We start from the raw sequence: 23,625 nt of genomic DNA, 5'->3' as shown, positions 1-23,625 counted from the left end.
ATGAAGATAAATATAAATAAAACTGAATACAGGGCCTAATGAGTGTAGTATTGGTTCAGCCTTGTCAAAGCTATTCAGCGGTATTTCAGGTTTGAATGGACAGTCTTCACTATGATCGGGTTCTGCCCTGCCCCGCACCTGTGTGTCTTCAGGTCTCACATTCTACCTTAGTAATCAGGAGTGGCTTGTACTTCTGTTTATTTGGCACCAACTTAATTGGGTAGAAGACATGTTAGAGGGATAGAGTAGACCAAGGGGGCTAGTCAGTAGGAGGTCAGCCAGCTAACAAGCATTTGTTAAATGTCTACCCTGTGCCAGAACCTGTGCTAAGCTTCAGGGAGACAGATAGAAAAAAGAGAAAGCTCCTGCCCTCAAGAAACATGGATTCTGCTGGGGCAAGGGTCAGTGGAGGAATACAACTTGTTCACAGACAAGGAAATACAGGCAATACATACACATAGGTATAATACATATATAATATGTGTGTGTACCTATGCAAATGAATACAAAGTAATTGGGTAGGGAGAGCTAACAACTAGGCTAAGTAGAAATACCCTTTTTATTTTTTTTCTATTTAGCATTTTATTTTCCCCCAGTTATATTTAAAAAGTATTTTAAACATTCATTTTTAAAACTTTGAGTTCCAGATTTCTCTCCCTTCCTCCCTTCCCACCCCACCTTGTTGAGAAGGCATGCAATTCGATATAGATTATACATGTGTAGTCATGCAAAACATATTCATAATAGTCATGTTGTGAAAGAAAACCCAGACAAAAAAAACACAAGAAAAAGTTTTTTTTTTTAAGTATGCTTTAATCTGTATTCAGACACCATCAGTTTTTTCTCTAGGGATGGATAGCATTTTTCATCATAAGTCTTTTGGAGTTGTCTTGGATTGTTGTATTGCTGAGGATAACTAAGCCATTATCTAATGGCTGATTATCTAATAATATTGCTGTTATTTTGTACATTTCATTTTGCATCAACCCATGCAAGTGTCTCCAGGTTTTTCTGAGAGCATCCTGCTCAACATTTCTTATAGTACAATAGCATGTTATCATAACCACATACCACAATTTGTTCAGCCATTCCCCAATTGATGGGCATCCCCTCAATTTCTAATTCTTTGCCCCCAGAAAAGAGCTGCTATAAATATTTTTGTACATGTAGGTCCTTTTCCTTTTTGGTTTTTATCTCTTTTGGGATAAAGATCTAGGAGTATTATTGCTAGGTCAAAGGGTATGTACATTTTTATAGCTCTTTGGGCATAGTTCCAAATTGCTCTCCAGGGTGGTTGAATCAGTTTACAACTCTGCAACAATGCATTAATGTCTCATTTTCCCCACATCCCCTCCAAAAGTTGTCATTTACCTTTTCTGTCCTGTTGGCCAATCTAATAGGCATAAGGTAGTTCTTCAGAATTGTTTTAATTTGCAAGAAATTTCCTTTTTAAAGGGGGTGGCATTTAAGCTGAGCCTGGAAAGGAGCTTCCAAGAGGTGGAAGTGGGTAAGAAAAGCATTTCGGCATGGGGGACAGTCTGTGCAAAGGGATAGAGGTGGCAGATAGGAAGTTGTGTATGGATGGATCTGTTACTACATTGGAGGTATCACTTCCTATAACAAATATCCAGCTCAGGGTAAATAAAAGTGGCTATTAGGGCTATTAGAGCTCCTGGGATCTTAGACATAAGGGTTGGACAGGACCTTAGAGACCACTAGTCCAATGTTGTGGTTTTACAGGTGGGGAAACTGAGGCCAAGAGAAGGTAAGGGACTTGCCAACGGTTGTACAGGTAGTAAGTAGCATACCTCTGATCCAGGAGTGTGCTGGAGCCAGCTGGAACAAGCTCAGGAGAGCAGATTGTTGAGTTTTCAATGTTGAGTATTTAGACCTTGTAGTAAAAGCTACAAATCTTGGCTTGATTGATTGTTTCGTAGATTGTTTAGACTTAAGAAAGTGGTGGAGAAATTGTTGATAACATCAATTTTACTTAAAAGTATATCATGTGTATGTATCTTTTTCTGAGCTGGTTGTTAAATATTTACCAATGTACCCCTGCTCTGACCTCCTGTTTGTATGAAGAAGGCAATGTGACTCCTGATCTTTGGAAAGGACAGATATGATGTTGAATATCTGCATACAATGTGGAGTTGTTAGCAGAGCTTCTTTGGGGAGAGACACATAGGGTTCAGCATTTTTTAAGAGAGTGAGATGATTTTGGAAGTTGCAGACATGTGTGAAACTGATTGCTCAAATGTCCTTGATTTCCAGCTTGTCTTTCTTAGGACTTCAGAGATTTTTCTTTTGGATGAGATCAAGGCCTTTCACTTGTTTTGAGAGAAGAGCTCTCACTTCCAAATTAAAAAAAAATTCACTCATGTATTTTTTGTCATATTCTAATCTATATAAAGTCTCCAAATTCTCTTTGCCATTAGCTTAAATAAATAGGTTCATGTCCCTTATATGATTAAAATTTATTGTCATTCTACCTCTCCTTCTGCCTCCAAACCCCAAACTCTGTTCTTCATCCAAACTGTAACCTCTGAACCCTCTACCCCTCAGTTCTTTCCCAGGCCATCACTCTTGCACCAGCTATACTCTCTCCTTTCCTCGACTGGACCAATGGGTGAACCAGTTCAACTCTACACTGTCTTCTTTTCTTTGGTGCATTACCTCCTTATCCTATGGCTGATCTAAATCTCAGCCTTGGCCCATCACCACCACCCTTTAGTCCTAAACACATGCCACAGAAAGAAACTGGAGAAAATCACGACACCCTGCTGACATCACCTTGGTTGAAGATGGGAAAACATTTTTTTTTTACACAGACAATAGTCACAAATTATACTTTACTATCACAATTGTTTGGAATCTTCAAAGAAATGAGAACTACATGGGATAAGAGGTTGAGTAGGATGACCTCTTAAACTTTTTCCAACAACAGTATGAAAATGACTTCCATGAGGGCTTCAATCTGTCAGTGGAGGGAGGAACCACACTGGCAGAATCACAGATCCTAAAAGCACTGAAGTAGTGAAAGATCAAAGTAATTGTGCACTTAAACTTTAGTAGCTTTCTTTGGAACAGACCACAGAAGCAGAAGAGTTGGAAAATCAATCAAATTCCTCTTATCATAATATTACAGATGCTTCTGCAGTGATTAAAGTTAATGGCATGACTGACTGCTCTTCTGATGTAATGTTATGATGTAGTAATTCACATTTTTGTAGTGTCTTAGTATGTTCCTCACAACACCTCTGTGAGGTATATAGTGCAAGCGTTATTATCCCCATTTCATAGTTGAGGAAAATATGGGCAGAGTTGAAGTCCATTGTCACACAGTGAGTCTTCTGACCCCAAACAATTATCTCATTTCTTCAAACAAGCTTCTGAGGTAGGCAAAGTTCCCCTGTGTATCACATGGAGGTGAAATGAAATGCCAGAAGGCCAAACGGAATTAATAGTACAGCAGGGAGCAGACTATACTCCCTCACTCCCAACCAGTGACACAGACTCTTAGAATGGAAAAAGAAAGGATGGAAAAAAGATTACATCATCTACCATAGCTTCCCAAAGTGGGTGATACTGCCCTTTGGGGGGTGCTGGACCAATCCAAGGGGGTGGTATTTTTTTTGAAGTGACACAAATTACAAAAAAAAAAGTTAAAGGGTTTAAAAAAAGTGGATTTCCAGGGGGGTGCTGAGTAATTTTTTTTTTTTAAAGAGGGTGGTAGGCCAAATAAGTCTGGGAACCTCTGATAGGCCAACCCTCTCATTTTATACAATGTGAAAATAGATTCAGAGACTCCACAGTGAGCACTAAAACCAGAATTCAAACTTGGGTCTTCAGGCTCCAAATTCAGTGTTTTTGCCCCCACTTTGAGTGAAGTTCAGTCTCAAGGGACATGATATATAGGGCAAATACATTGGAATCCAGAAACTTGTAACCTAGTCCCAGTTTTATCTTGTGTAACCCAGTTCAATTTCCTCACTCAACTTGTTTCCTCATATGTAAAATTAGGGGGTCGGACTAGATAATCTATACATTCTTTTCTGGCTCAAATATTTTGTGATGTTTTGGACGTACTTGGACCTCTCTCCTAGGAAGGTCCATTTCTTTTCTTTTCTTTTCTTTTTTTTCTGGTCTATTTCTTTTCAATGGAAGGTCAGTCACTGTAGCTGAAAAATTAACCTGCCACATACAAACCCTTAGTGGACAGGAGAAGTGGAAAGTTAACTTTTTCATCTGGGTAACTGGCATTTAATGCAGTCATGTTAAACTGTGCATTGCAGTCATCTATGTTTTTGTTTCAGCTACATAGACTGAAATACGATGGAGCAATACATGGAACACTAAATGTTTACTGTATGCAAAGCACTTGTCCTAAGTTGAGATAAAACTCCTATTCTGGAATAAATATCAACTCAGATGAAACCAAGGGGCTATCTGTTGTCCAAATGTCCTATTTCTCCCATGGTCCAGCAAATGTCAAATTAATTGTAGTCTGGCCTAGGAGCATATTGCTGGGTTTAAAAAGGTTGGGTTGGGAGCAGTCTTGGAGTATTCTCATTAAATAGCTCTTTTGTTCTTGCTGAACTCAGAATTTGGCTCATGTCTAGAAAAGGTAATGAACCTAAACCCCAAATGCAAATACTCAGGCTAACTGCAGAATATAGGATACAGTTATTTAACCCGATAAAAGAAAGTATGCAAAAGATGTGCACCCAAGCTCTCAAATGATCAAGACAAAACTTCTCTGGTGAATCCTACTTCCCAGATATCTAGGTGTCCCCACCACCACCACCACCAAGGAAAGCACTTGGTTTGTGTGCTAAAGAATCAAGCAACCCTCCCCTCTGAAGAACCCTTCCCCTTCAAGGTCCAATACAGTCCTTCAGACTATGTAACACTGTATTTGTTATATGTGGTATACTGGAGTGTGTGAGATGTTCAGGGAGAACTAGCACCTCTGGTGTGAGGGCTCGCTGAACCCTTTTCAGGGATTATCTGTCTTTGGTTTCTATCTGTCACTCACCTCTCACCTGTGGCTCCAAAGAGCTATAGCATGTGCAAACAGGCTAAACTGTGTTGAGGGTAACCAACAGGCCCCAAACCAGAGGTGGAGTTAGGGGGATGTCTGCCCCAAGCATGCAAAGACCTCCTCACCCCCTGCAGAATGGGTGGGTGAGAACAATTTGTTCCAATGACCGTAAAGGCAGCAGAAGCAGGTGCTATGAAACGCTTGAAGCTTGGTCAGACGTGTAAGACACCAAGTCCATACACTGCATCCCAGAACATTGACAGTCATCTTGACTTTTGTTCTGGTGCTGGACTTTGATGACTCAGGAAAAGAGAGCGAGGCTGAGGACTTTGTGCAACTCTGTTCCCCCTTAAATCCAATTCATGTGCAAATCAAGACATGTCATGGGGCCTCTTCGAAAATGAAGGAAAGGGGTAGCAAGGTGGCACAGTGGATAGAGCCCCGGCCCTGAAGTCAGGAGGATCTGAGTTCAAATCCGGCCTCAGACCAAACATTTGACATTTACCAGCCGTGTGACCCTGGACAAGTCACTTAACCCCAATTGCCTAAAAAAAAAAAAGAAAAAAAATGAAGGACAAACAATAGCATTACCTCAACTGGGCCTTCAGTGCTTCAAAGCAATCCTCTTACACCTCTCTAACTCATTTACCACAGGAGTTCTTCTAGACCTTTCATTGACCTCTTCCGCTATCCTCTCAGGTGAACCTTTCCTTTTATTAACTTGAGGTAACTTGCTGAGAACTCCCTCTTCTCTGTTCCTCCTCATCTCACATCACTCATATGCATTCTGTCAGTATCCCTTCATCCCTGTCTCATGTGAAAAGATGGACCTTCTTCTTACCAAGGAAAATCCTTCTACATGCATAAGTGATCCCATTCCTTCCTGTCTTCTCCAGCATATTGTTCTCTCCATCATTCCCACTCTCTTGCTTATGTTCAGTCTCTCCTTTTCTGCTGGTTGCTTCCCCGATGTCTAAAAAACATATCCAAGTCTCCCTCATCCTCAAAAAAACCCCCTCACTTGTTTTGCCCATTCCCACTATCTATTATCACATATCTTTTCTGTCTCTTGTGGCTAGACTCCTTAAGAAGGCTGTTTATAATTCATGCCTCTACTTCTTTTCATTTCACTCTTGTTTTAACTCTCTGCCAGCTGGCTTCTGATTTCATCATTCAGCTGCAACTACCCTCTCCAAAGTTACCAATGATCTTTTAATTGACAAATCCAATAGCCCTTTTTCAGTCCTTTGACACTTTGCAGCCTTTGACACTTGATCATCCTCTTCTCCTTAATACCTTTTTTCTAGGTTTCCAAACCATTGTTCTATCCTGATTCTCCTCTTACCTGTCTGACCACTCCCCATTCTCCTTTGCTGGATCTTCAGGTCATGCCCACTAACCATGGATGTTCCCTAGGGTTCTGTTCTCTTCTCCCTCTATACTATTTACGAGTCTTCTTCTCTTCTCTATCTCCTATCTGCTATTTTACTTGGTGATCTCATTAGTTCCATAGTTTCAGTTATTATCTCTGTGCTATGACTCTCAGATCTACTTATCCAGCCCTAACCTTTTTCCTAGCTTCTAGACTTTAATCTCCAACTGCTCATCTCAAACTAGATGTTCTATAGTCATCTTAAGCTAAACATATCTAAAACATAATTTATTATCTTCCTCTCAAACTCTGCCCCCTTCCAATCTTCCCTGCTACTGTTAAAGGTACTACCATCCTCCTAGCTACCCAGGCTTATAATCTAGGTTTCATCTTCAACTCTTCAGTCTCTCTCATCTACCATATTCCAATTTGTTGCCAAGTCCTGTCAATTCCACCTTCATGGCATCTCTCACTTATGTGCCTTCTCTCCTCTAACACCACTCCACTCTTAATCAGATGCTCACCACCTTATACCTGGACTTGTGCAGTAACATGAAATAGCAGATCCCTCTGCTTCAAGTCTCTCTCCATCTAGTACATCCTCCACTCAGCTGTCAATTAAGCTTCCTAAAGTGAAAATCTGACCACTTCATGTGCCAAACCCCCACCCAATAAACTTCGATGGCTCTCTATTACCCCCAGGATCAAATACAAAATTCTGTTGACGTTCAAAACCCGTTACAACCTGGCTCCCTCCTATCTTTCCAGTCTTCTTAAACCTTATTCACCATCATGTACTCTTTGATCCAGTGACACTGGTCTTTGCAGTTCTTTGAACAATACATTCCATATTCCCACTCTGAGTATTTCTTGGTTATCTTCCATTAGACTGAGCTTCTAGGAATATCTTTTGCCTTTCTTAGTTTCTTCAGCCCTTATCACACTGCCTGGCACACAGTAAGTGTTTAATAAATGCTTATTGATAGACCAATTGGCTTGCTTTTGTCATTTTTAAAAAATGTGTAACTAGCTTTGGTAAGAAAGAGTATAAACTAAAGGAAGTGTATAAATAACCAAGGAAGCTGATCTTCTTAGGAACCTGACTTGTACCCCTATACCAGCATATTTTTTTTTGAGACATAAAGATTTAAATCTAGTCCAATACCCCTCTTGGAGATAGATGAAGAAGAGAGCAAGAACCCATACACTATCCTTCTCCTGCTCCCCTCACAGTGGAAATTGCAGTCTCCCTTGTAGAAGAGTGGACCAAATTCCTAAGATAGCTATCCTTGCCATTCCTGAGCCACATGTCTATATATTTATATAATCCATGCAGACATGCATATGCAGACATACATTTCTTACATGGGCACACACACACACATCCAATGAATGTAAAAGACTTGCTTAGCTTGAGCAGTGCCATTAAGGAGGAACACTGGAGGAGGAAGTGGTTATGATGGCATTCTAAGCTTAGGAACCACTGCAGGCTCTTCAAGTTCCAGTTCCAGAGTTCAAGTTCCAAAGTCTTATTCACCTCATCTGTTTAAGAATAAGTTTCAAGAATTCCTTCTCCTTATTGAAATGTCATCACTTCAGCCTTATGTAGAAATGTAGGTAGGCTAAGAAGGTTGGCATGAGCTGCATGAGATGGGAGGGTGCTTGCTAATATAGGAATGTGGCTGAAAATGGGGTTCATGAAGTGCTAAAAGTTTTCTGGAATGTTGTTACAGAAGCCAAAGAGTATCATAATAGACTTGAACTTCTCATACTAGTGCTGAATTCAGTCTTCCATTCAGCTCTCACCCCCCCCACCTCACCCCACCCCACCCCCAGCTTGGGTTGGATTCTTTGAAGGTCTAGTTTTATAAATATGTTGGCCTGGCTCAACTGGTCTTGCTAGTGAGGTTTAAACAGGAGGGAGTGCTCGTCTCAGATGGTGATTGCTTCCAGATCCCTGTAATCAGGGTATAAGCATAGCTTGGTGTTCTTTGGTACGAACATCACTGGGATCTCCAGAGGAAAGCTGAGTAGCTGGTTAAATCTTTCTCACAGTCTGGTATTGAGATAGACCTAGAGTGGGTGACGTTCTCAGATGTGGTGAGAGAATATTGATATCTGTTTGGGACCATAACCCCTTAATCTGAGTTGGTCATGTAGCCAGTTGAAGGTATGTTCTTGCCCTCACTAGGCCCAAACCCCTAAATTCCTGTATTTTCTGGTCAAGTTCTAGGAAAGCATTGATGGGGCTAAAGGATTGGCTGTGACAGAAAAGGAAGAACAGTCAGGGAATATGAACAAAAATCCATATTCCATGTGTTCAGGAGGTCATAGAGGCTCAAACACTGAGCAGTTCTTAGTAGCTATTTATTAAAGCATATTTCATGGGCTCAGATTAAATTGGTTACCACTCACTGATTTCTACCATCATAGGCATGTCTTGGTTGGGGTGGGGTGGTACATCAGAATTTGTCTTAGTTGCAGCAGGTTCACAAAATTTCTGGGTGTTCCAGAAGTGTCATGAAGTAGAAAGAAGACTGAACTTGGAGTTAGAAGCCCTGGGTTCAAATTCTGGAAATGCCATTTAGTAGCTATGTCACCTTGGGCTAAGCACTTCTGCTCTCTGGGCCTCAGTTTCACTGAATCCAAATTACTTAATGTTGAAAAGATCTTCAAAGACCAATTATTCTTCACTTGAAGAATTTCTATTGAGTTTCTCTTGAGAGGTGACTCAGTATCTCCCAAGTAGCATGTTCCACTTTTGGATAACTCTATTTTTTAGGCAATTTCCTTTTGCATAGAATCTGTGTATGCCTTTCTTCAACTTCGACTCATTTCTCCTCATTCTGTGCTCTGGGGAGCAGTGGAATAAGCCTAATCCCCTTTAATTTGACAAAGCCAGTGGAAGACAGCTGTTATGTTCATTGTGTTCTCTTCAGGTTCCATCAATTGATCTTTGTGTATTATGATCTCATCATGGCCTTTCGCTTCACTGTTTACTTTCCTCTGAGTTGTCTCCAGGTTGTCGAAGAAAAAAAGAAACCCAACCCACTAACAACTATGTTGGGAGAAAGAGGTACATCAAAGAAGAATGGGACTGCTGTTCAAAGGAGAAGGAAAAATAATGGACAGTGGAGAGATGGCAGATGGGGTCAAATTCATCCTAGCTTCCCTGGTTTCTCTCAGTCATGCAAAATGGAGCTAGCCTAGAAAGTAGTAAAACGGGGCAAAAAGACTGAATTCGCTTTAGCCATTAGCAAAGACAGTCTGTGTTTCATAAGTATGAAACTGAACTGCATTATAACAATTAAGTTAAAGTGGTTGAAATCTTAACTTGGTTTAATTCATCCAAGACTTCATTCAGTCTCTAGGCTAATTTTTTTTTAAATTAAAATTTATTTTTTCAATTATATCAAAAATCAGTTTTTTCTCTTCTGCTCCCACTCCCCCCACCCCGGAAAAACAAAACTCTTGTAACAGATGTGCATAGTCAAGCAAAATAATTCTTCACATTGTCTATGTCCGAAAAGGTACGTTTCATTCTTGCATCTTGAGACTATCACTTTTCTGTCAGGATGGAAATAGCATCCTTCAACTTCTGTTCTCTGGATTTGTAGTTGTTCATTGCGTTGATCAGAATTCTTAAATCTTTAAAAGTTTGTTTTTACACTGTTGTTTCCTGGTGCTATTCACACCCGTCTGCATCAGATCATACAAGATTCAGTAACTTAACTACTGTTATGCTCAGAACACATTGGCAGAAACAAACAAAATCTGCAATAGTACTGACTTCTGTTAACTCTACCAGGAGGCTGAGACTTAAACATCTGAACATGAAGTAGTTTTCAGAAATGACGAATAGGAATTATTCCATTTTACCTTGGCTGTGCACTATCTCCTCAAATTCCATGTGTTCTGACCAGCCAGGTCAGGGCTTGAGCTTCTTCTCTTGCTTGCTGACAGTCATTTTCTCCAATTTAGAACTTTCCCAGAGGGCCTTCAGACCTCTTAAATTCATAAAATCACTTCTAAATCTTGGCACATCCATCTTAAGGTTGATATTTGGTCACCTATGCTCAAGAAAGGAACACCAAACAGAAGAAATAGAGCTTTGGGATGGGCTCTAGCTCGTGCAGTCTATCAATAGTCAATTGTCAATGAACCTTTATTAATAGCTTAGTATGTGTTAAGTGTTAGGCATACACACTTAAAAAGAATAATAGTTTCTGTCCTCGAAGAGTTTATAATCTAATGAGGGAAGGCAATATACAGAGAAAGCTAGAAAAGCGAGGGGAGAGACCGTCAGACGGCACCCCCTGTAGGGGCATGATGTTCCCAGAGCTGAAACCAAACTAAGTAGCTGATAAAAAAAAAAATTAAGAGTTTATCTTTTTCTGAGCCTTCTCTAAAGGAAGACGTTGGGAGGAGTTTACTGCTGTAGTTGAAGGTGCTGAAAAGGTGTTAAGCATCAAAGTTGGATCAACCTTTGAATTTCTAGTTCTTTTAATGCAACAAAAGAGTGTGTATATGTATATCTTTGTGTGTGTATATATTTACATATTTTTATATAAACATTGTACATATGGGTCCTTTTACTCTCTTTTTGATCTCTTTGGCTATATAATGTCTTTTGTTTTTACGTCGACTTCATATTCCCTTCTTCTTTCCTCCCCAGTAAACCATCTTTTGTAACCAAAAGAAAAAAAGAATTAAAAGAAGAAGAAAATGAGTTTAGCAAACCTATCACGTTGACCGAGTCAGACAGAACATGCAATGTTCCAGGTTGCCTCCTATATTTGCAAAGAAAGGATAAAAGTTTGTTTTTTCATTTATTTTTTCAGGAACAAGCTTTGTCAGTTTCGTCATTTTTTTGTTGGTGTTGCTGTTATTTTTCTTTCTGTTTACATTGTTTTATTCATCTGCACATTTTTTACTTGATTCAATCTCTCCTTGAAATTATTTTGTATATAATTGTGTACAAGTTGTATTCTCTTCCATAGAGTACAAGCTTCTTGGAAGCATGACTGCTTTATTTTTTTGCACATAATAGCAATTTAATCAATGTTTATTGAATTGGATTAAATTAGATAGCCAAAGTTGATATTTGTATTTTCCTGAGCTGCTTAAATGGTGAATGGCAACTTTCTTTGGAAGGGATCTGTCAACTCCAAGAAATTCTCATACTCTTTCCATAGGAGACTGTCTTCAGTAAAGCAGGAGAAGACTACCTCAAACTCTACAGAGACTCAGATGAGGAGAAATCTTACCTTTTTTTTTTTTGGATCAGTAGTGAACTGCCTGGGCTCATGATCAGCTAAAGTTAATGGTACCTTGGAGTTCTTCTGCCTGTCCATCAGACTTGTCCAGGGAGCTGGTGGATCAGTATGCAGTGGGGCTTAAGAGAGATAGTGGAGTATTTTGCAGGGCCTAGTCATGGAGCACCCAAGCCCTTTATTGCTAATTATGCCACTTGGGTTTGGAAAACCATATTAGCTATCCTGGTAGTGCAGCATTTTTCTAATGTAAAACAATACTTTGGGTACAGAATGACCCAAATGATGAGTATGACTACTCTGTACCTCTCTTCTTGGGGGGGGGAGGTGTGGATTATGGCCTCCGTGAAGGGTGGGAGATAAAGAGTCAATAGTCAATCATAATAATTTTTTAAAATAGTCAGGCATGAGGATTGAAGACCTAGGATGGACTGGGTATTGCCTTGGCTGTTAGAGAGATGGAAATTAGCTAGATGACACCAAAGGTTTTTATGCTTGTGGATAGGATGCAGAAATAAGAGCTAAATTAGTCTTTGTGAAACCTATGGACCCCTCCTCAGAGTAATGTTTTTAAGTAATAGAAGGAAATGCTAAATTTCAGTTTGAGGCTAGTAAAAATAAAGATGTACATTTTTTTCCATCCCAGTTAACAGACCCCTTAAAATCTATCCACTGATAGCTTGGGAGGTCTTTTGAGGTCTTAGGGTTCTGATCTTGATGTATGATACCACAGTTTGGGGAAGGGGGGGGTTAGACAGGAGCAAATACAGAATCTGAAGATCAGGCAGAAGGGAGATGAGTGATAGGATCATATGATCTAGAGCTAAAAGAAATCTTAGATATTTTCCAAATAGTCTGACTCCTCAATTTATGAGTGAGGAAACTAAGGCCCAAGAGGTTAAGTGATTTACCCAAAGTTGCAAAGCCAGGACTAGAATCTGGTTCCTCTGCTACTTTTTCTTTTCTTTTCCTTTCTTTTCTTTCTTTTTTTGGAGACAATCAGGGTTAAGTGACGTGCCCAGGGTTACACAGCTAGCAAATGTCTTAAGGTCATATTTGAACTCAGGTCCTCCTGATTTCAGGGCCAGTATTTTATCTACTTCACCACTTAGCTGCCCCTGGTATTTTTTTTTCTCATAGCACCCCTTCACTTCAGAGAACCAGGGTGGGAACCAATGTTTTGTTTTTGTTTTTGTAGGAAAAAAATAGTTTTGTCCATTGAGTATAACATTATAAACTCAAGACAAATCATAGACAAAAAGGTTAACTCCCACATCCATCACCTGTTTCTGCAAAAAGTCAAAACTAACACACTCTCTCCCTTGGAATGTCATCCAGATTTTTCCAAGAGGACCTCCAGACCACATGTTTGTCTTGGAACATCCTCAGAAGATGACAGCATAAACCCCCCCAGAGTTTGTTCAGATGGTAGGAGGAAAGAGAATGGGGAGAAGCTATTCAAACTTGGTCTTCTTTCCTTGTGGCTTGTGTCTTCCTCCTCAGCCTCCTCAGAAACCACCCTGACCTCTAAAGTTTCATCAGCCTCTGCCCCTAAAGCCTTCTTGGCCTCCTCTACCACCCCCTCAGCCCTCACGCTGGGCTTGGCCTTATCCACAATTACTTTGTTTCCATCAATTTCCCTGGCTTCCACTAACTCTTTTGCAGCTTTAGCATCTTCTGATTTGAATTCCACAAAACTGCACCCTTTAGGCAACCCTGCCTCCCTGCCTGTGACTGTCCTGTGCCCCACAGAGCTATGGAATGAATTTTTCATTGTTTCTTCTCTCATGTCTTTGGACACGAACAAAAGTTTTGTAGGACTGGCCCCTTGGTGCTGCATTAGCTGTAGTCTGTCCCTTCAGCTGCAGCTGTATGGCTCTGCCTCTAAGTTCCATGTTACAGGAATTCAAAGCTTCTTTCACGTTTTCCACAGAGTTAAATTCAACGCACAAGTACATTTTAGGTCAGCCTTGGTTGTTTTGGGGCAAGCTGGTGGACTTAGCCTTCTTAGACATTTCCTGCAGATTTTTTTCAGTGGTGCTGTAGGTGAGGTCATTCAGCACCAACGTCTTTGAGTCTGCTGACCTGCTGCTGTTCCTGCTCCAGGAATCATTCATCCCAGCTCTCGAATTCTCTCATCCTTGACTTTTCTCCCCTGTGTAGTCCAGAATGAGAACCTGACCATCACCCTCAGTTCCCTGTTTCTCTTCCAAAGCCTTATCCACATCTGATTCTGTCTTCAATTCAAGTAGGCAATTCCTTTGGGTGTTCCATCCTTCATGCAGACCAGAGTGATCTCGATAGCATCTTCAAACACTTCCTTAAGCTGTTCCTGAGTTACTTTATACAGCAGATTCTTGACGAACAGTGTTACTGCGTCTCCACCTTTTTTCTTCTCTTTTGCTTTTTTCAGCTTCGTTTCTGAGCCAAGCACTTTGGAGCTACTGAATTCCAGAGCCTTTTCCACCTCTCCAGTGTATTTGAATTCCATGTAGCAAACTTCTTCATGGTGCCAATGCTTACCACAACAGTAAGGTCCTTTTTTGCAAAGAATTTCCATGATGCCAGTTTTTGGGTCAGAATCGGTTTTGTTGAAGTTCAGCTTACCAGTGAAGAGATTGAAATTTGCACATGTGTCAGCTTCCAATTTCTGTTTCTTGGCTTTGGGGGCTTTCTGTTTGCCCATTTCCTTTTTTCTATTTCCTATTGCTTCTTTGATTGTCTCTTCATTCTCCTCCTCATCCTCCTCCTTGGAGGGATGGCTGCTGCATTAGCTGGAGTGTCTCCCTTCTTGTCTGATGTGATGACAGCTTTGGCTGAGATAACCACTTTCTTTCTTTCTTTCTTTCTTTCTTTCTTTCTTTCTTTCTTTCTTTCTTTCTTTCTTTCTTTCTTTCTTTCTTTCTTTCTTTCTTTCTTTCTTCCTTCCTTCCTTCCTTCCTTCCTTCCTTCCTTCCTTCCTTTCTTTCTTTCTTTCTTTCTTTCTTTCTTTCTTTCTTTCTTTCTTTCTTTCTTTCTTTCTTTCTTTCCATGGGGGCCTTCTTACCAGAAGTCATAACTACTTTGTTAGCAGGTGTGGTGGCAACAACAGCTTTTTTGGTTCACGTTACCTTCTTTGCTTGTGTAACCACAGCAATTCTTGCCCTTCTTTTGAGGGACCACAACCTCTTCTCCACTGCCTTCTTCATCTTCTGAGATGTCCTTATCTCCACTGTCTTCTATCTCCTTTGGGGAGGAGCCAATTTCTTTGGCTCACCTTGATTGTTAGCAGCTTTGCCAAGGTGGCAGCAATTGACCAGGAGACAAAAGGTGCAGATACATGACAGAGGCCCAGGTAAAATGGGTGGTTGCAGAGAGCTCCGGGAGGAGCCCATCCTAGGGCAGCCCTTTGCTGGGTGAAGACTCAGTGGGAATGTATTTTAAGGAATGAATGCATTGATTAGGTGTTCCCAAATCTGCCACAGATGGAAGGATAGAATACAGGATGCCAAGAAATGGTATTTCTCCATTTGGCTTCTTTTGGAGAGGGAGTTAGTAATGGCAGTCCTCCGATCTGTAACATTTAGGTTGGGGCTGTAGGACTTGACCCAGGCCCTCCTGTGAGACCTGGGAATCAACATCCTTGTCCTCTCTAGTTGCAGTGTAAGGGGTCACTGGCCACATGTCATCAAACCCAGGAAAAGGCCTCTTAGAGTCCCAGTCTGGGACTACTTTGGGAGATGAGTGCCCCAGATCACTCTCCAAGTCCCGGTTGAAAATTCTAGCCTGGTGACTATCTAGATACTTGAGCATCGAATCCTGGATGGTCTCCCCCTCCCTGTGCCTCTCATTTGGAGCCTCTGGCTCTGGCCCCGGGAATCTTAAAAAGCCCCGGAAAAGATCGAACAGGCTCATCCCTCAGGCGTGACTGAAACCCTCCACCTCCTGTAACTCAAGGCCCAGGAGGGCACCAGATGGGTGGGGATCCCACGCTGCCCTGACCTTTGCATTCTTAAAGGGAACAATGTGCTGGGATCAGGGAATCAGACATTAGTATGGAATGAATATACATTTTTTTCAAAACCATTTGACTGGTAAAAATAGAATTGGGGGAATGTTGACTGGAATAGTACATTATCAATGTTAAGCAACACATAGCTTGTATCATTTGGAAAATGCCATACTTACAGCTAGTCAGTGTCTTCTTTATAACCTGACGATCAACCAAGCCCTAGGGAACAGAAAACCACTGAATATCCCTATCTCTCTCATTTTCTTCATTTTTTTTCCTTCAAATTTCATTTTTTAAAAAATAAACATTTTTCTTTTACAAAATGGCATTTATTTTTTTCAATCAGCAAAAATCTTCCTTTTCTCCCTCCTTTCCATTGAAAATGAAAGGAAAAACAAACCTCTGTTACAAACATGTATAGTGAAGTAAAACAGATTTCAACAGTAGCCATAATAAAAAAAATTTGTCTTATTCTGCACTTTGAGCTCTTCACCTCTATCATGAGGTAGGTAGCATGTTTCATCATTAGTTCTCTAGAATTGGGATTGGTCATTATACTAATCAGAATTCCTAATTCTGTCAAAGTTGTTTGTATTTACCATATTGTTGTCTTTGTATATTGTTCTTCTGGTTCTGTTCACTTAACTCTGTGTATCAGTTTATATAACTATCCAGGTTTCTCTGAAATCATCCCCTTTTAATATTTCTTATACCACAATAGTATTCTTTCATATTTATATACCATAACTCATTCAAATACTTGTCAATTTATGGACCCCCCCCCTCAGATTCCCATTCTTTGTCAAAAAAGCTATAAATATTTTTGTATATCCTTAGGGTTTGTTTGGACAAGCATTTATTTTCTCTCCCTTTGCCCACACCCTATTTAGGAAAAAAAAAGAAAAACAAAATCCTGATAACAGGTGGATAATCAAAGAAACAAATCTCTCCTTTGTCCATGTCCAGAAAAAAATATATTTTATTCTGCACCTGGCGTAGGTAGCATTCTTCATCATTAGTGCTCTGCATTGTGGTTGGTCACTGTGTAGGTCAGAGTTTTAAAATCTTCAAAGTTTATTTTACGACACTGTTGTTATTGTATAAATTACTTTCCTGGTGCTGTTCACTTCACTCTGCATCTGTTCATAAAGGTTTCTCTGAGATTGTCCCTGTCACAATTTCTTACAACACAATAGTATTTCATTATGTTCATATATCATAATTTGTGCATCCATTCCCCAGTTGGTTGGCACTCCCTGAATTTCCAGTTCTTTGCTGCTACTAGAAGAGCTGCTATAAGTACTTTTGTAAATATGGGAACTATCCCTTTTTTAAAATTTCTTTAGGCTATAGGATCTGGTATGCTGGAGTCAACTCAGAGGAGTAATGAGAATTTTCAGTGTGCGCATTTACAGAAACTGGCAAATGCCACAAATTGGGATGGGCAGCTAGCTGGCAAAGGGGATAGAGTGCAGGGCCTGGAGTCAGGAAATCTCATCTTCCTGAATTGAAGTCTGGCCTCAGACACTTACAAGCTGTGTGACCCTGGGCAAGTCATTTCACCCTGTTTGCCTCAGTTTCCTCATCTCTAAAATGAGCTGGAGAAGGAAATGGTAAACCACTCCAATGTCTTTTCCAAGAAACTCCAAATGGGGTCATGGACTGAACGACAAAACCAAATTAGGACCTTATTTATTTTTTTTTTGATTGTCTAGATTTAAGAAAGTGATGGAGAAAATATAATAACATATTAAACTTAAAAGTATGCCAAGAGTTCATTTCATTTTTTCCAGCAAGCTGGTTGATAAATGTTTACTAGCATACCACTGGTTATAGGCCTAGCAATAATATCATTGGATCAAAATATCTGTACAATTTAGTAGCTTTTGGGGTATAGTTCCCTATGTTTCTAGAATTAAAAAAAAACAATTTATAATTCCACAAACAGTGCATTACTGTTGATTGTTTTCCTGCAACCCTTCCCCCCATTTGCCATTTCATTTTTTTTTTGCCAATTTTGTGGGTGTGAGGTAGAGCATCAAAGTTACTTTAATTTGCATTTCTCTAATTATTAGTGATTTGGACAATTTTTTTCATATGGCAATCAAGAACTTGGATATCCTTATCATTTTTAGGGGAGATTAGGGGATTTGGAAGGAGTTGAGGAACTGGGGGGTAGGGTAGAGAGATGCAGGGTAGGGTAAGTTAAGAAAAGTTTAGAGGAAAAAGCAGTGGAATACCTACGCTCCATTCTTCCCTCCAAATGGCCTGTGATCTTATTGATTTGAAACAGACAGTTCTGTTTTTTAGTGGCACAGTTGATAGAGCACTGAGCCTGTAGTCAGGAAGACCTGAATTCAAATCTGGCCTCAGACACTTAACTAACTGTGACCTTGGGGAAGTCATTTAACCCTGTTTGCCTCAGTTTCCTCATCTGTAAAATGAGCTGGAGAAGGAAATGACAAACCACTTCAGTATCTTTTACCGAGAAAACCCTAAATGGAGTCATAGAGTCAAACAAGACGGAAACCACCCAGCAACAACGATACAACTATATACATATACATATATATCACATATGTATGTATACATATATTATATATTTATAAAGAGTAGAAAAATTTCCTTTTGTGGAGTTTTCTAGCATTAATAATAAAAAATTCTGGCAAAGAAAAATTCTTATTAAGACCATATGCTGTATTTCTAATCTATGGATCTCCTAAGTACTTTACCAACATTTAATTCATTTTTACAACATCCCCTTGAGGTACTTGAAGTGCAGAACTGTTAGCCCCTATTTAGGGATGTGAAGGAATTTAGAAGGAGAGAAGGTTAAATGGCTCACCTAGAGTCATACAGAGAGTCAGTGACAGAGCCAGGGTGAGAATTCAGAATTCAACTTGAGTTTCTCTGCTGAGATCCCTGGGGGCACATTTCCTTTCTCATTTGCATAAATCATCAACATTTTTTTGAGCCTGTGCTGAGAAAGCCCTGGAAAAAAAAAACTAGTGGAAACTCCCTTTCCTTTTTGCTATAGTATGAACCAAATTCTTTAGCTTTAACAGATACTTGCTGTTTTTTCCTAAATTGAAGACTTGTCAGGAGGGGCCATACATTTGTTTAGAGGCAGTGCTAAAGGGTGAGCCCAAATTAAACAAAACAGATCATTTGAAGACTACATAAACCATAATTTTAGAAACAAGTTTCAAAACACACCTGATTACAAAAACCTACTATTTTGGATTTTGGCTAGTTATCAGAAGAATGAAAAAGTATGTGCATGTAGAGACAGCTCCTTCTAAAATATATTTTCTGCTTAGATATGGAAATGAAAAACTAGAGCTTTAAGAAAAACAGGAGCTCTGTGAAATTTCATTTTGGAAATATGTGGGGACCCTGTACTGCAGAACAGCATGTGGATTGAAGCATCTAACCACAACAGTAATTAGACATCGCTCACAATTCCTGCATAGTTAGAAAATTCTTAGCTTATGACCTCATCTGTCAGATGGGCCTTGGGTATCTCTGGTATTGAGGTTTCAGGGCATGAACTGCACTTCCTAAAATCCAAAATCAGTATTTATCCCATTGTTAATGCTCAATATATAACAATAATTCTTTTGAAAGTGAAAACACAGGTATCCTGTTGGGGAAAAATCCTTCCCTCCCCACCAAATGCCTAAGGTCTGATAACCTGTAGCTTTTCTTCTTAACCATTAAAAACCATATGTCTGCATGTATGTGTATGTGTGTGTATACATACACACATGTCACATGTATATGTGAGACAGGTGGTCCATACCCTACATAATTATTGAGGGCTAGGACTTCCCAATTGATTAATCAGAGGGATGAACTAGATTCTAACAAGGCCTAGAGATTTCTTTTGAATAAGTGTATCAATCAAAGGCATTAAATTTGGTGTGAGTAATCTAGTTAATCACAGTGAGGAAGGACTAGAAGACTTCAAGCCATTGGAAAAAATGAAGTGATACTAACCAAGAAGTATATTAGAATTGGCTGAGAAGATGCAGTCACAGCCTGTGGTGTCTTCTATAAAACAGCAAGCTAGTTTGGAACCAAGCATTTCAGTGTCTGGCCAGCAGAGAGGAGAGCACTTCTCTTCCAAGCCTCTAAAAGGGAATCACTTAGGGGAAGAGAAGAGATTCCGTCTCCTTTCTCCTCTCTTTGATCAGAAGACGCCCATGTGAACTTCTAAAGATCAGAAGATTTTGGATTTCCCACAGGAATTCTAGCAGTGTTCACAGAATCAATGGCAGTTTCTACATTGGGAGCTGAGGATAAATTATGCATGAGGAAAGGGAGCTGGAGCACTTTACAAGCAGTTAGCCATCAGAGAGCCACACCAGTCCTAGGGAGAACCTCGTGAAGGCCCCAGGAAGGGACTTGTATTGTAAGAAAAGGACTTATATTAAAAGACTTTTAGGACTTGTGACTTTTACTCCATTGCCACATGAAATCAATTACCTTGAGCCCACTTTCCTTTAGACTTCAAATGCATTTGTGGGAGAGTGTGTCACAGACTTTTGGAGGTGTGTTTTATACCAATTGTAAGTTTAGCTGATTAATTGATATAAACTATAATCTTTGAGGGAAATGCTCCAGTGGAGACTCACAAGCTATAGTGCTTGCACCCCACTCCCTGTGCCTTCATGGTTTACCCCTAGAACCCTTCTACCTCAGGGGAGAGATAGTAGTCATGTTTTTCAGACCCCACCTGCTAGCTGCTAGTCCTGGTTTATATTGAGAAAATGAGCCCAGAGCCCATGTTATACACACGTGCACATACATACATGTATGTATTGCACACATATGTATGTAGACACACATTCACCTATATTTAGATATGCATGCATGCATGCATGCATAAACAAATGTACATGTAATGTACCCTTCATTGGAATTGTCAGGGAAATGAAAAAATCTTCCCCAGAATCTACCAGCACTGATAATGTGGAACTGGTGGATTGTGGAACTATTTCATGCAGAAAGATTCTAAAAAGAGAAGAGTAAGGAAGCAGGTTTGGAGTTCATGTGGCATCCTCCATCCTGGCACCATATCAGGGAGGTTCTGGGTACCCAGGCATCTTTCCCCCCCCTCCATTTTCCCATCAGAGATACTATGACAAGCTTCTGAATTGCAGTCAGAGGCCACTGAAGGTGTCCACTACACTAAGGACAATGATAGGTGTTATTACTTGAGTTCCCTCAGGACATTACCCTTCTCCCTTCAGAATTGTGGAAAGAAGCTACTTCTCTGAGTAACCACTCTGAGGTCCAGCATTCCCTCCCTCCCCCCCAAGAAACAATGAATCTAAACAGAAAAGCTGTTCTTTGCTCCTGCAGTCAGAAGCACCTGGCACTAGTCAATGTTATAGCTGACAAACTCTTTCCCTTTCACCCTTTTGTTTTCTTCCCTATTTCTGTGTTGTCTATTCTCTATTATATAAAAAGAAATTAGTGGCCACTCACTAATCAGTGCTAGCATTGTGGGAAGAGGCCAGGGAACCTGGTTAGCCGGGGAAAAACAAAAGATACAACCAGCGTGTACCCAGAGGCTTCAGGGGAAGTAACAAAAAATAATAATAATCTCCCCTGGGAGGCTGCAAACCTTTTTGATCACTCTATGACCATACTGATTATCTAGATTAAAGCTGATTTACAGGAGAGAGTGTAAGCAGAGTGATGTTAACAACCTGAAGGGATAGGGATTGGACGTGTGATTTCATGGGTTTAGGGATCTCTTGATGAGGTAAGTCCATCTTCCAATATAGGTTGACACCTTCTGACAGGCAACACATAGTCTTAGAGAGTTGCCTTGAGAGGTTGAATTGTCCAAGGTCACACAGCCACTACATGTCATGTTCAGCACCCAAAGAAAAGAAAAAACCCCTAGAAAAGAGTACGTAGATGAGCTAGCCCTGGACAAAGGGAGTTAGTTGCTGTACTATGTGAATTTCCTTTTGTAAGAGGAATAGATGGTATTCAGGGAGAACTGGAACCTCTGGTGGGAGGAATTGCTGAGCCCTTTTCAGGGCTGCTCATCCATCTTTGGAATCTACCTGTCACATAACTCTCACCTATGGCTCCAAGAAGCTGTAGCATATGCTGCCTCCCTCCTCTCTGCTGGCCAGACACTGAAATGCTTGGTTCCAACCTAGCTCAATGTTTTATAGAAGACCCCACAAGCTGTGACTGCATCTTCTCAGCCAATCTTAATGAAGACTTCCACCAATAGAATGGGCAGATGAGAATGATTTATTCCAACAGGCCATTACGGCAGCTAACGCAGGTACTCTGGACCACTTAGGGCTTGGTCAGACATGGAAGACTCTAAGGTCAACCATGTATCCTGGGTGACTTTTGCCCTGCCATTGGACTTCAATGACTCAAGAAGAGAGAGTGAGCCTATGACTTTGTGCAACTCTGCCTCACTTAAATCTAATTCACACACAAGTGGAGACGTCAACTGTGATGTCACTGGTCCTTTTCAAAACGAAGGATGAACAACAACGTATTGCCAGTCCCCCTATACCGACCTTCTTTTCAGCAGCTTACTGGTGAGTGACGACAACATTTACAGAGCAAATATATTTACCCCCTTCATTCATCACCATCCTACTCACACCTCTATAATGGCATCTCGTTACACATGCTCCTTTATGTTATCTGCAGATCCGAACTCCCATGGGATTGTAATACTCTCCAGTACAGAATGACCCTAAATCTCCTTACATATGGGAGAAATACATATTTAACTTTAGGGGCTCATATACATGAAGTGGGGGAATATTTTCTCCCTTCCTATACCCAGTTCAGTTGATATAGTCATAGGATGTAGATAGAAATGATGAGACACTGATCTGGTAACAAGGCATTAGCACCCAGTGATCTCTTTGTGCAGTATGAACATTTGTTTCACTCTGACTGAGTCAGAAGTTGTTCAGTTGTTTCAGTTGTGTCTGACTCTCAGTGACCCCTTTTGAGGTTTTCCTGGCAAATATACTGGAGTAGTTTGTCATTTACTTCTCTGACTCATTTTACAGATGAGGAAACTGAGACAAACAAGGTTAAGTGACTTGCTCAGGGTCCCATAGCTTACAAGTATCTGAGGCTAGATTTGAACTGAGGAAAATGAGATTTCCTGGCTGCAGGCCTGGCACTCTATCCACTTTGGCTGCCACCTATTGGCCACATCCTGGGGGTTTTACACAGCTAAGCCTTGGGGACTGTGAGGCAGTCCATGCTGCGAGCTAGCAGTCAAGGAAGAAACCCACCCTCAGAAGGAATAACTTTGAAGGGGGGGGGGAAGATTTCTCTTTCTTCCCTTCCCTCCTTTTGACCGTAACAGTGCAGTTAGTCACCCAGAATTGTAGATAACACATTGAGTAGTAGGAATGTCAATTGGAGAATAGAGACAAACACTTCAGACACACACAGGTGTAAATAAGCAGTCACTGGAGACTGGAAGCAGCTTCAAGGAGCAAGATCTCTGTCAGCAGAGAAGAAAACTGCCAAGGACTCACAAGAGAGAGTTAGCATTGGCAAATTAGAGTCAACTTGAGGAAAAGATCAGGTAGCCCTGGGCTTCAGAATGTAGCATCTCCTGCCTATAAACTGGGAGTGGCTGGACAAGGTGTGGTATATGATTGTGGTGAAATGCTATTGTGCTGTAAGAAAAGATAAGCAAGATACTTTCAGAAAAACCTGTAAAGACTTATATGAACTGATGCAAAGTGAAGTGAGCAGAACCGGGAGAACATTGTATACAGTAACAGCAATATTATAATAATGATCAACTAGCTATTCTCAGCCATACAATGATCCAAGACAGTTCCAAAGGACTTATGATGAAAAGTGCTATCTACCTCCAGGGAAAGAACTGTTGCCATCTGAATGCATATCAAAGCATATTGTTTAAAAACTT

General features: G+C 40.5%; 1 pseudogene; it reads right to left on the bottom strand.

Moving 5' to 3' along the window:
• Positions 1 to 13,140: 13,140 nt before the first annotated feature.
• LOC110194646 (nucleolin pseudogene) overlaps positions 13,141 to 23,625 on the bottom strand; it is an 88,026-nt pseudogene continuing 77,541 nt past the window's right edge.

Source organism: Phascolarctos cinereus, unplaced genomic scaffold (genome assembly GCF_003287225.1).
Source record: "Phascolarctos cinereus isolate Bilbo 61053 unplaced genomic scaffold, phaCin_HiC Scaffold_726;HRSCAF=1367, whole genome shotgun sequence".
In the NCBI taxonomy this organism is placed as follows: domain Eukaryota; kingdom Metazoa; phylum Chordata; class Mammalia; order Diprotodontia; family Phascolarctidae; genus Phascolarctos; species Phascolarctos cinereus.
Note: the sequence above shows the minus strand (reverse complement) of the source record. Positions and strands in the feature narration are given on the sequence as shown.